Genomic DNA, 12,891 nt, shown 5'->3' with positions numbered 1-12,891 from the left:
AAAGGGGCCTGGAAGCCCTGTGAGCAAAATCATAAGGGACTTACAAGTGCACTGAGCAAAACCTCCTGAGTTTGGGGATTCTAATGCTAGCTCTATATTACTGCTTTATAGTATTGAAGTGCACTGATAGCTGTTGGGGCATATTTAGGGTGACCATATTTGGGAAACCGAAAAAGAGGACACCTAGTGTGTATGTGTGGGGAAGCAGCTTTCTGAGTCCTGCAGAAAGTACGTTATTCCCCCGCCACCTTAAAGAACCCGATTGGAGTGGAGAAGGGGAAAGGATTTCATTCTGCACCACCACCATCCACTCCAATTGGGGCCCTTTCTATAATGTCCACGAATGACCCACTTTCCCCTTTAAGACCTCAATTGGAGCTCAGGGTGGGGGAATGACGTGCCTCAAGAAAGCATGTCATTCCCTCCTGCCATGCTAATGGCAGCCTTAAAGAGGAAGGTGTGTCATTCCAGGACATTATTGAAAATTATAGAAAATCCCCCGACACCATGGAAAGAACAAAAACCAGGACAAATCCGGGGAAATCCTGACAGTTGGTCACCCTAGGCATATTACACATTCCATATACCGCTTTCATTGTGTTATTTCCTGCGTTTTATTCCACATTATCCAAAATACCACAACAAATGTCATTGGGTGTCCTACGTGTTATAAATGTGCAAAGGGGATGTAGCATTACCATGATGGGATTGCAATGATTGGACACAAGGTGTAGATCTGGCCTAAGTAACTTGTTCTAACACTAATGTCCAGTATTAGTCAGTATTGCATAAAGATTGATTAATATTGAAATACAGTTTTGCGATTTAATATCCCTGTGAGTTTTCCTCTCCTTCTGATACATATAAAATGACACAAGAAGTTCTAGTACCTCACATCATGCAGAGTAAAAGGAAGTGAAAAATGTTCTTAATATGGCATGCAAACTTTATAGACTGAAATATAAAATTGCCAGCATTCAAGAGCTCTTATTGTAGGCCAGATATCCAACACTGCCAATATTTCACAGCTATGGCACAAAAGCAGTTACTTCTATCCCCTGGAAGGCTTTCCTATTCAGTCTTTGAATGAGCTGAACTCACATTATTCGTTCTGAAAAATAAGTCTTCAGTCTGCTGAATACTCTGTATTTGATTAGGCCTTTCCAAACAAGCTATTGCTGCCAACTACAGTCCACAAACTTTCCTAATGCCTCGGCCTGCTTTAAACTTGATCGCACTCTTTGTGCATTAACTATGCAATGCACTTAGCACGAATTAAAATGTAATGTTTTGTGCTTCCTCTTCAAACTAACCACACAATGCCCTCTTGGCATTTGGCTTATGCTAACCATCTAATGACAAAAATCTACTGTCAGCTTTATTTAAGGTTTCTCATATTTTAAGGTTCTTTTTGGTTTTAAGATTTTCTTTGCAAATCTCCATGTGACCCTAGATACCCTGAACATAGCATTTCTTCTTGTTAATTCCTTAAAATGTGAAGAAATTCCTGATGGTAATTGTTACCAGATGTCTTACAGAATGAGACAAGGTATGGACAGTACAAGTTTCTAAAACTGGGTTGTGCCAAACTGTTTACCATTTGGGTCAGTTGCACCCTCACAATTACTGTGGCACTAGTTCTGAAGCCCCAAGTATTCCCATGCTCTAGGGCAGTAACTGACTCCTGTAGCCAAAATCTTTAGAGGTTAGAATCCATTGGCAGCTCAAACACATACAGCAGCAATGCCCTCTCTGCAAACAAGAACCCTTTCTCAGAAGGTGGAGGGAGAAGCTATTCTGGTAGACCATATACACTGGATGCAAAATGCATCAGATTAAATCCATAGTAACTCCAGTTAAAAGGTCAATAAGTAGTAGCCAGGGCAAGTCCCCTCCCTTTCTGAGATTGTGGCTCAGTACTGTACTATACTTGTGTTGAGTGACCATATGGAAAGGAGGATAGGACTCTTGTATCCTTAACAGTTGTAGAGAAAAGGGAATTTTAGCAGGTGTCATTTAAAGCTGCAGGAGCCCGGCCCTCTTGACCAAATACAAAAGAAGGTAGGGCTCCTTCAGCTTTAACTGTTGTGATGAAGAGGAAATTTCACCAGGTGCTGCAGGCATGCAAATGTCACCTTCTGAAACTCCCTTTTTTGTACAGCTGTTAAAGATACAGGAGCCTTGTCCTCCTGTTCATATGGTTGTCGTAAATCACCAGTGTTACACTTGATAAGCAGGAGGGAAAAGTCAACAAACAATCTGTGGTCAAAAGCCAAAGTATCCGTCCAAAGCTGGGTCAACAATACAGGAATCAAGAAGGTGTCAAAACATAGCCAGGGTCCGGTCCAAGGTCAGGATAAGTCCAGGCAAGATCAAGGAGCTGGTATGCAAGCAACAAAGACAAGGCACCAAAACAATAGTTGCTTCTGAATTCAGGGAAGTCTTTTATGGGGCTTGTGGTGATTGCATGGGCCTTCAGCTAGCTTCTGCCTGTTCCTGTGACGGGCCACGCCCCAAACACTCCCAAGCTCAGCTTCTCCTCCTTTCCATTTAATCCCTCAAACTGAAGCACCACAATGGTCACCCTTGTGAAGATATGGAGTAGGTGTTCAGGGTGAATTGTATACCTGTTAATTGTCTATTAAATGTTTTGGGTGCATTACAACAGTACTTACCATTGCCAGCTATTTTGTATTCTATCTAGGGGGCATCCCTTACTTCAAAGCACTTAACTTCATGGCATTCCCCTTCATTGATGTTTTTAGTATTCTAGCCACATCTGACCTTTTAATACTACTAATAAAAAAGAGGGCATACAAAAATTGTTTTTCTGGAGTTAAGCCAAGAGTTTACAGAAACGTTAAAGGCTTGTTTTTCCATGTTAGGATTCTGGAAGAAGTTATAACAGACACAGCTTGCCAGTTCAGTATTTGAAGCATTTGGGTAAAGGTAAGATTTCAAGCATATCACTTCCAGTCTTTCCCATCCACAATTGAAGGGGCTGGCAAGAAGATCCATACAGATGGTTTCACGAATTCTACAAAAAAAGACCCTTTTTTCTCTGCTGAACTACATAGCAGTTGTATAGTGTTATCAATGTAAACTCAGACCAACTTCTTATAGGCTAGCATATTTAGTGTTGTTTATAGTTAAAATTGCTGTTTAGAAATCTGTCACTCTTAAATCTAGGAAGCCTTTGGTATTCTTAGAAGTAAACAATGAACCTTTGTTTGAAATAATTTCATGCTTCTGTTTTGGATAATGTTGCCCTAGTGTTCCCCTAACACCACTTTTTCTGTGACGTCCCTACTCACCTTTCCAGCTTGCTACCTTGGCCAATTCTGCTACCACTTTCCTTGTCCTAGTCTACTGGCCATCTGTAAAGCAAAATATGAACCTAGAAATTTCATGCAGTTGTTTAAATAGTATGGGGAACAAGTTACAGCCTGGAACAAAAACTTCCCACCATTTTCTGAAATCTCCTGCCAGAAAGGACCAAAACCACAATGCAGTGCTCCAATCACCATTTTAGCCAGGTGATCCAAAGTGATACAATGGTAAATGGAAATGAAATTTGTCAAGAATCAAGAGAGTTGCACTCCCCGTGTTCATTTCCCAGCATAGGTTGTCCATCTGTGTATCAAAGGCACACTCAGTCCCAAAACTAATCTGGAAACTAGGCTGATAGAGATCTAGATAATCAGTGCCATCCAGATGGGTGGGTTGGGGGAGCTAGGCCACCCCCTATATAAGCATCTTGCCCAAAATGCCAAACTAGAGACTGGTCAATAGTTAGTCAAATCAATTTGTCCTAAGGAGTCCTGCTCCTCCACTGGAGCAGTCTGACTACCATCTCCTCCAAAATGGCAAGAACCAATCTCTCTCACACTACGGTATTTCCCATTTCTTTCATTGAACAAGCCACCCTCTCACTCCTCAGCAATCTTAATTAAGGAAGAAGAAGGGTTGATCAGGTTGGTAGGCCTGATTTATCTTGGCAAGCTGTCCATATCCTTCTAAAAAACCTGAAAAGTATCCAGCATTACCCTGCAGAGATCAAACATCCCTAAAACCCACCAGGTAATGCTCTTTCCAAAAAAGGGAAGCATAAAAAAGGATCTCCTAAGCACAGATCATTATCATTTCATCCAATACAGAACATAAAATCAAATATATGATCCACCATAAATGTGTATGGTGTACTTAGGTGTACTTAGTACACCTAAGTACTTAGGATCTTAGGACCAGGTGTACTTAGGATTACACATGGTTGTTATTGAGACCATGAGCTGTGCCTGACAAGGGAGTCCCAATATGGACATAAAAGTACCCAAGAACAAAAAGTCTAGAGGACTTCAACATCATACCCAAGATTGCCACAGAATATTTTTAGGCAGTGGGGGAAGACGATTCACCACAGATTTTTTTTCTAAACAAAACAAGTGGACTTAGTACACTTGGGGTGAAACAGCCATCACACAAGGGCACCTTGAAGCTGGGCTTCCTGCAAGACCAGACAGAAAATGAGAATGACAGTTTATGGGATCTGGAAGCCAAAAAATAAAGGCAAAGTCCCAATATGATGCTTAAAATGAAAAGATTTATTATATATGGTATGCCCAACACATTTTACATTTGTATGCTCTGAATAAACTACTACAATCAGCTGAACAAGAACTTTTTGTCCTTGAAAAAGGCTATGTACTGAATTGGGCATACAGTATCTTCTCATAAATCTTTTCATTTTGAGCATTCTCCTTTTTTCCCCTTTTGTTTTTCGCTTCCTCTGTGTATTGTAGCTGCTCTCCTCTGGCAAACATTCCACTCCCCTGTTGAGATGTCTAGCCAGGTTTATCATTTGAATTCTTTCTGTACTGCGTGAAGTGTTTCCATACCAGCAGTGGTTATTTACCAGGAACATAGGAAACTACCTTATTTTGACCAGGTTTGCACTATCATCACAGCCCACCGTGGCTTATTTAAGCCACGGTGGGCTGTGGTGGGCTGCCATTTTAAATATTCACGCCACGGTGGGTCGTCACTATGCCATATTGTGTTGTGTGAAGCTGACAAAAGTAATTTATGCAAGGGTTAAATATGATGGGCTGTGGTGGTCATGAGAATTTGCCCAACGAATCAGACCATTGCTCCATCAAGCCCAGTCTTGTTAACACTGACTGCCAGCAGCTTTCCAGAATTTCATGCAGAGATTCTTCCAGCCAAACCTGGAGATGCTGTTAATTGAACCTGGGACCTTTTGCATGCAGAGCGTTTGCTCCACCACTGAGCTAAGGCTTCTCCCCATTTAGGAACAAGCAGCACCAGCCAAGAAATTGTCCCTGTGATCTCTGGGAGCCAAAATTGTTATTACCTTGGTGGCAGGGGGCAGGGAAGGAAGTGGAAAATAACCACAGAAAAGCTGCATTGACCATGTGGATGGACTTTTGGGTTGAGGTTTCTGCTTATATATTACATTATACATTACATTCTATCTGTACACATTTATTCTATTTTTTGAACAAGAGAAATTAAAAAATATGAATTAGGATGACTGATATGTTAATAGATGCTATTTCCTTTATTTGTGTCTTTACTAGACATTTTGCAAGCCAGCTGGTCTGGCTATTCCCCATTAAAATCTGTTCTAAAACTAGTTCTTTTTTCTGTGTCAAATAGCTTCAGTGAACTTGCCTGGAACTGAATCAGTGGAGTCACATAAGAGGCAGAACAACTACAGTCTTTGTGCAGTTTTCCTGGAACAGAGTGAAGGTTTGACTCACAGATACAATACAGTTCTAGACAGTGTAAATTACACAATCTGCCCAATACTAAAACACTCTACGCCTAAATGCTTCATGCTGACAAATGCTTTCAAAACCTGAAGGCTTTCTAAATGACCTTACAAATGCAATCTCATCTCCAAAATGTAAAATTTTATTTTACTTGCAGTCAGCAAATAGACCTACCAGTAAGCCATACTGGTCTATTGCAGATTCAATGTTCCTAATAAGAAATCAAAAGCATTCTACAAGATATATACTCCCGCTCTGTCTTATGTGTAAAACTACCCTCCTTCCATGATTTGCACCATACAGGTACAGCATTACACTGCATTTATAAAGCAAATTGTCTTATGCCGAGTCAGAGCATTGTTTCATCACGCTTCGGGCATGTCTAGACCTGCTGATAGATAGATAGATAGATAGATAGATAGATATAATTTATTACATTTTTATACCGCCCAATAGCCGAAGCTCTCTGGGCGGTTCACAAAATCATCCCTGTGCGTCCACATCCCTGTGCGTCCACATTTCCCCGGGATATTGGCATACCCTTTTATCCCGACTTTTCCCACGGTCTCGGGCTCGTCCCAAGACTGCGGGACATGTGGCCAGCTGGCCCTGTTTGTCCCGGCTCCTTGCAAGTAATCACAAGGAGCTGGGAACCGGGCTTGGGGCACGGAGCTCTTCAGGAGCTCTGTGCCCATGAAGGGTGGGGTGGGGGGAGCGGGATTTTTTTTTTTTTTTAAAAAAAACCCACTTACTTTTGCGATCGAACTCTCAGGCACTCTTTTCTGATAAAAAAAAACCCAAACAAAATGGCGGGTGCAACGTCCTCTTCCTCCCAGGATGTCGCACGCTGCGTGTAGACTGAGGGGGAGGATCTCATGATCATCATCTCCCTCCAACCCCTCATCTAGCCCTGCCCTTGGTATTGCCTGCACTAACTGGCAGCTCTCCAGTGCCTCTCCAGGGTTTCAAACAGGAGTCTTTCCCATATCTACCTGGAGGTGCCAAGAATTGGACCTGGAAACTTTCTATCTACAAATGCTCTACCACTGAGTCATAGTTCCTGCCCATGCTAAGCATGGATAATGCTCATGAGGTTGCCCTTATAACCTATGTCTGAAACCAAGGTTTAAATGTAGTTATTCATATCATGCTGCCATTCAAAATATGCAACCTCTAATAGGCCCAATCAGTGGTTGCTCCAAGATGTTTTAAACTGCCCGGACAACTGGGACTACAATGGAAGGGAGGGATATAAATATTTGTAATAAGTAATAAATATGTTCAACCTTGTAGAAGTCCAAATCATAATGATCAAGAATTACTTTGATCCACTATTTTAATACTTATTCACTTCCCATAATTTCAACAGTAATTACACTTAATAAAACTGAAGTGCCAGTTTGCGTCTATAATGTCTGGTGACAAATTGTCTGCAAAAAGTTAATCCCAAACTTTAATAGGATGATAATCTACTTAATCCTCTAGAGAAGGGAGCAAAGAATGTTTCTGTTTCTTTGATGAAGGGACAATTGGTACTTCCATCCCTTGAGTCTTAGGAGCTCTCAGAAGTTACCAGTCCATATAATCCTCTCAATTTCACTAAATTTATGAAATCCTCCTACTTAGAATTGGCATTTTTATTATCATTAATTCATTTAACATTTAAAGGCATTACATTTCAGTGAAAACAGTCTTATGAAGCATATCAGCTTTCTTTCTCTCCTACTATCATTTGCTAGAGTGATATCTGCAGATTCCTGTTATAATACTGTTAATACTTCGATACAGACAAAAGAAATACAATAGCTGCAATTAAGCTACAGTAAGAGGAGCAGTTGCTTATTAGCAGAAAAAATTGCTACGAAGATGGTGGAGCAACATCCTGAAATGTCCAGCCCTGCTTCCTGCCAATTAAACCTTGCACTTTTCCACTGATTGTGAAAAGAAGTGGACACACAGTTGTCCTTTCTTAGGTCTACCTTTCATATGAGCTGCTGGGATATCACATGGCAGTCATGGTACATATCCGTTAAGGGAAGAGTCCTTTTGAGAAGGGAACCCCCCCACACACCCCAACTGTGATTTTGTAGCCCCACTATAATCATAACAGTAGAAGCTACAGTATTTATTCTGCCACTGGACCCATAGCACCCAATTTTGTGTACTACGTAACTAGAAATAGAACATATATGATCAGACTTTGGGCCTCTAGTCCTAAGCATAATTAGCTTGGAAGTTTCTTTTAAAAATGAATGGGACTTACTTAAAGACCATTCATTTTTCTTTCTTTTTTTAATTGACCAGGGAACACAAGTGGCTTCAATTTGGGGCTAGCAAAATTAGATTGATACTTGTCTGTTCATGCTATAGCAGTTTACACCCATGTTTTTGTGCTTCAGTACAAAATTAGAAACTTTCCCATTGTTGTGAGAATGTGACTCCCTTTCCTCCTACCTCATTATTCAGGTATATAAACAGGGCAGTAAGCTGTTTTTAACATTTTCTTTTCTCACTCACTCTCTTGAAAATTTAAGCCGCAAGGGCTTTTATTATGTTTCTCTCTTAAAACTGGTTTGTGTTTGTGACAACTCCGCCCCCCCTTTAACTTCTTTCCAGTGTTTTTCACTAACAAATGTTTTCTGCTTCTTGATTATTTATATTCTCTGTAAAGATTCCCTGATATGGGGGGAACATTTCCAAATATATTGCAGCAATGTCGAACTGACTGAAGTAATGTTCATAAAATTACTTTCAGTTTACATGGCTAGAATTATGACACTGTAGCTTTGCTATTTTGTATTGTCAAGAATTTCCTCACCCCACCCATCTTGATTATCATGGATAGGTGTATTGCTATGGTTTTACCTGACAAAGTTCCACTTGGTTGGAGTCCATAATTTGACAAGACTTTTAGGGTCAAACCACCCCTTGCATTAAATATGTAACATACAGTTGTTTTTTATTTAAAAGCAAGCATTGGGAGAGCTGATCCAGACTGGGGCCACACAGCATTGGGTGGGGAGGTTTAATCCTTCCTTTCCTAGCTGCAACTCCGTCCACCCACCCAACCCGAATCAGCCTTCCTCAGCAGCAGATAAAGACATGGCCTGCGTTCACACAATACGACAAACCACCATGGTCAGCCAGCCATGGTGGGTTGTCACATTGTCCGAATCCAGCACATTTCCTGCAGGGTGGCTTTTTTTCCCCTTAAACAAGGCACCCTGAGAACTTATGGCTTGTTGTAGAGTTGTTCATGCCCATGGCGGGTTGTCATGGTGTCTGAACCCGAGAGAGCAATTTAATCGTGGGTTGCTGGAATTGGCTAACCCCATTCCAATCTTCACAATCTTGTCCGTGCCACCTTCAACCTCCCTCACCAGTATCTGCCCCTCCAACGGTGCCCAAATGTCACTTTGGATGGAGCAACACTTGTTTGCCACCTTTTTTTTAAAAAAAATGGGGTCTTTAAGAACATGCAAATTGGACAATATCTATTGTTGTTATTACTGCCCGTTCTTTCACAAGTGCTCAAGACCATAGATTTACCTCTCTGATATGTGTAGCCTTGCCATGTCAATTTCCTTGTATGCTTCAGCTGTCAAAGGAAGTGCACTGTGAGAGAAATAGGTATACCAAAAGGGGGGCTATGTCCCACTTGGCAAAGAAATCCTCTGATTATTAAGTGTTGAACTAACACTTGTCAGTGTCCTCCTCCCATTCAACAATTCCCCAAGTCTTCAGCAAGTCCAGAAATGGGAAATATTGGCTCCTCCACCCCTGAAGCATAGGAACCGCAGCATCAACTGCTCTGAGGAGCCATGAAAAGGGGGGAGCCAGTATCTCCCATTTCTGGATTTACTGGAGACTCAGAAATGTTGAATGGGAGGAGGACATTGACAAGTATCAGTTGAACACTTAATAGCAAGACAATATCATTGCCAAATAGAACATATTGTCACCCTGCTCCTTTTGGTGCACTTACTGCTCTCACATTTTCCCTCTTTTTTGGTGCTTCTCAATCGCATAAATGGTTTCCTCCTCTCCCTTAGTATTATTTTTCCCCTGGTCTATCTGCAGGCTTGCCTTGTCAATTTCCTTGTATGTTACCTACTCCAAAGGGATAGTGATTGAAGCAGGGAGGAGGCCAGGATGAAAAGACAAAGTGGTTCTGCCACAGAGGAGCTAGCTGGAAGACTGGGGGGAAGGAGGAGGAGACCAAGCCACAGCAAGCCCGACTGTGGCTTGGACATACTGTGGGTTGTTCTGCAAACCCATCATGGCTTATTCACTTAACATGCTGTGTGAAACCAGCTAGTAAACAAAAAACCTCCCATTGGCACCAATACTATTTTTTTTACTATCTCTGTCACATTGAGGGAGGGTGTAGCATGGCTAGGGAGCAAGGGTCAACCTCCAATGTCCATGGACTGTGGCCCCTTGGACTGTAAAGAAAATACATATAGTGAGCTGCAAGCAATATACTTAATGCAATGTGTAGTTCGACTCTTAATATTCCTTTGCAATGCAAACCTATGCACATCTATTCAGAAGTTCAATGGGATTTACTTCTACATAACTGTATATAGGATTACAGCCTTAAAGACTGAATGGGCAACATAAATGTAAGGGCAGGGCCTAAGGTAAGTACCTGTGGCTGAAATGTTATATTCACTTACTGTACCTGGGTGAAAAACACTTTGAACTCAGTGAGGACTTACTTCTAAGAAGGTATGAATAGGACTGTGCTGTGTAAGCAAGACCCAGCAGTGCAGTAAGGTTGAACATCAAGATAGAAAAATCAGGAGTCTCTCTGACTCTCTCAGGTGATGGTGCAGCAGAATAGTAGGTATTTCTAGAGAACCCATTTGCTCCCATTTATGCTCCACATGTATATTTGCAAATAAGACATATTTAAAAAAAATATGCCACAAGTCTCCAGCGTTTGCTCATCCAAAGGAAATTAAACTGGTAGCACAAACTCCTGGAATGTCTTGTTACTTAGGAAGTGGCGATTGTGTAACTATGTCAACAATGTATGAGTTCTTCCAGTGCTTTCTTCTGTAGGATCCACTGATGTTCTATCCTTTCACTGAGTAGTCAAGTAGAATACTACAGCTTATGAGAGCATTCTGAACTGCAATTACAAAAAGCTGTTCCGGGATTAATTTGAAAGCTCAGGCAACCTATGATATAGGGGTTATTTTCCTTGTGTATTTCATTCTTATATACGATACATTACAAAAGTTGACCTAGACTAGAAGATGATAATTTTCAGAATAACACATTTCCTTTAAATGGTTTTTATTATGTAAGTAAACTGAGCTGAAGTGTAGAGAGTTTTATTTTTCACATATTTCCTTTCATTCACAACAATTTTCTATAGCTTTTATCTAGAGTGGACAGCTCTGGACAAAAGATGAATCACGTGTTGCTCTTAAATAGTTTCCTAAACAAAGGATAATGGCACCTTGTTGATTTCAGGCCTTGAAGCATGTTCCTGTAAGCTTTAATAAGCTGTGTGATGGCCAGTGAAGGTTATGGGTTTTCCTGTTACTATATGCTTTAAAACTTTCCAGCAGTAGTAAATAAATGAATAAAAATATAGAAGCCACTTTTCTATAGTCATGACATTAACATTTCAATGCCTGGCAGTAAATGGGTTGGGCCAGTGGGGCCTGATAGCTCCGATTTGGGTGGGGCTGTGAATACATCCATATTTGGGGGCTAGAGTCCAGCACCTTAGATAGAACCAGTCAGAACTCTAAGGGAGCTAACTGAAACTCAGAATGGATTCACAGCCCCACTGAAATTGGAGCCACAAGCCTCCACTGGATAGGAGCTATCATTTCAATCCTCATCATGCACTTGTCACTTAGTTATGATGAGGGATAAAGATAGGATAGTGAGGGCTCATGAGACTGGCCCTGCTCATGTACTGGTGCAGGAAGAGAAGGGAAACCCCATGAGGGAGTGAAATAAACAAGCCAAAGGCAGGGGCGGAACCAAGGATAATCTTTGCAAAATATTATTTGTATGAAAAATGTTTAATGAAGGTGCCTACGCGTTTCAGACAAAAAAGTCCTTCCTCAGGGCTTATTCAGGTTTGCTCAATGATTTCATTGCCTATGATTTCATTGAGCAAACGACTGTAAAAACCTTGTTGAATAAGCCCTGAGGAAGGACGTTTTTTGTCCATGAAGGCGCGTAGGCACCTTCATTAAACCTTTTTCATACAAATAATATTTTGCAAAGATTATCCTTGGTTCCGCCCCTGCCTTCGGCTTGTTTTTTCACTCGCTGCCCATGTACTAACAGGTCTTTAAAAATACATCAGCATGGATCTACGATGCGGCATACATTATTAAATTAATTTTAAAAAATTGTTAGAGTAAGAGAAGGAAGACACAGACAGAGAGATAATAGGTTTATTGAAAAAATTAGCATCCTTGTAATGTACTGCTGTCTGGAGATTCAGGAGTTTATCGAACCACAATACATTTAAGGCCTTAGCTAGACCTAAGGTTTATCCCGGGATCATCCTGGGGTCATCCCTGTTCATGTAAATGACACACAGTATATCCCAGGAGCAGGCAGCGACGACCCCAGGACGATCCTGCAATAAACCTTAGGTCTAGCTAAGGCCATAATGGAAACCAATTGTATTTAAGATTTTTGGAGTGGATTTTTCTTGACACATGTTGGAGATATATGTTATGTTGATGGTTCCTTTCTTGATATTTAGGATCATACAAGTATATTTTTTTATATTTAAGGTTATGAACATTTACTTAATTATATGGTTATTGTATTTCAATAATAATAATAATAACGCGTACATCAGCATAGAAACGTGGCTCCCACACCACTTCACAATTCGTTAAGACAGTAACAACATACCCTTAAGGCTGAAGAGCACTAACTATCATGTAGCTTCCATTTTCCAAAATAGTGGCTCTGGAGCACACAGGGACTTACTTTGCTTCCAGTGAATGAAACGGGAACTAACTAAACAAAAGTGGAGAAAAAAGGGAAATCAGAATAAAGCAGTATTCATTAGAAGTTTCCAGAAGCAGTGTATGCAAACTAATTCTTAGCG

The sequence above is a fragment of the Elgaria multicarinata genome, chromosome 10, assembly GCF_023053635.1.
Source record: "Elgaria multicarinata webbii isolate HBS135686 ecotype San Diego chromosome 10, rElgMul1.1.pri, whole genome shotgun sequence".
Classification (NCBI taxonomy): Eukaryota; Metazoa; Chordata; class Lepidosauria; order Squamata; family Anguidae; genus Elgaria; species Elgaria multicarinata.
This window is presented reverse-complemented; position numbering follows the sequence as displayed.